Raw genomic sequence first — 915 nt, forward strand, 5'->3', positions numbered from 1 at the left:
CGGGGGTGAATAGGGGGCTTAAACGAGCGTCGTAGCTTTCTAGGCGCTGCGCCATTATATATATATATATATATATAATATATATATATATATATATAATGAGTATATATATATATATATATATATATAATGTATATATATATATATATATAATGTGTGTATATATATTTATATAATGTGTGTGTGTATATATATATATATATATATATCTATATAATGTGTGTGTGTATATATATATATATATATAATGTGTGTGTATATATATATATATATATATATATATATATATATATATATATAATGTGTGTGTATATATATATATATATATATATATATATAATGTGTATATATATATTTTAAGAAGGTGGACCGGAGGGTGTGTTCCAATTATAGAGGAATCACACTCCTCAGCCTCCCTGGTAAGGTCTACTCAGGGGTACTGGAGAGGAGGGTCCGTCGGGAGGTTGAATCTCAGATCCAAGAGGAGCAGTGCGGTTTTCGTCCTGGCCGTGGAACAGTGGACCAGCTCTACACTCTCTACAGGGTCCTTGAGGGTGCATGGGAGTTCGCCCAATCAGTCTACATGTGTTTTGTGGACTTGGAGAAGGCGTTCGACCGTGTCCCACGGGGAGTTCTGTGGAGCATGCTTCGGGAGTACGGGGTACCGAGCCCCTTGATACGGGCAGTTGGGTCCCTGTACCACCGATGTCAGAGTTTGGTCCGCATTGCCGGCAGTAAATCGGATTCGTTTCTAGTGAGGGTTGGACTCCGCCAAGGCTGCCCTTTGTCACTGATTCTGTTCATAATTTTTATGGACTGAATTTCTTGGCGCAGTCGGGGCGATGAGGGGATCCGGTTTGGTGACCTCAGTATTTCAGCTCTGCTTTTTGCAGATGATGTGGTACTGTTGGCTTC

The sequence above is a fragment of the Idiotropiscis lumnitzeri genome, chromosome 9 (assembly GCF_059441095.1).
Source record: "Idiotropiscis lumnitzeri isolate Australia: NSW breed Sydney's pygmy pipehorse chromosome 9, RoL_Ilum_1.0, whole genome shotgun sequence".
In the NCBI taxonomy this organism is placed as follows: domain Eukaryota; kingdom Metazoa; phylum Chordata; class Actinopteri; order Syngnathiformes; family Syngnathidae; genus Idiotropiscis; species Idiotropiscis lumnitzeri.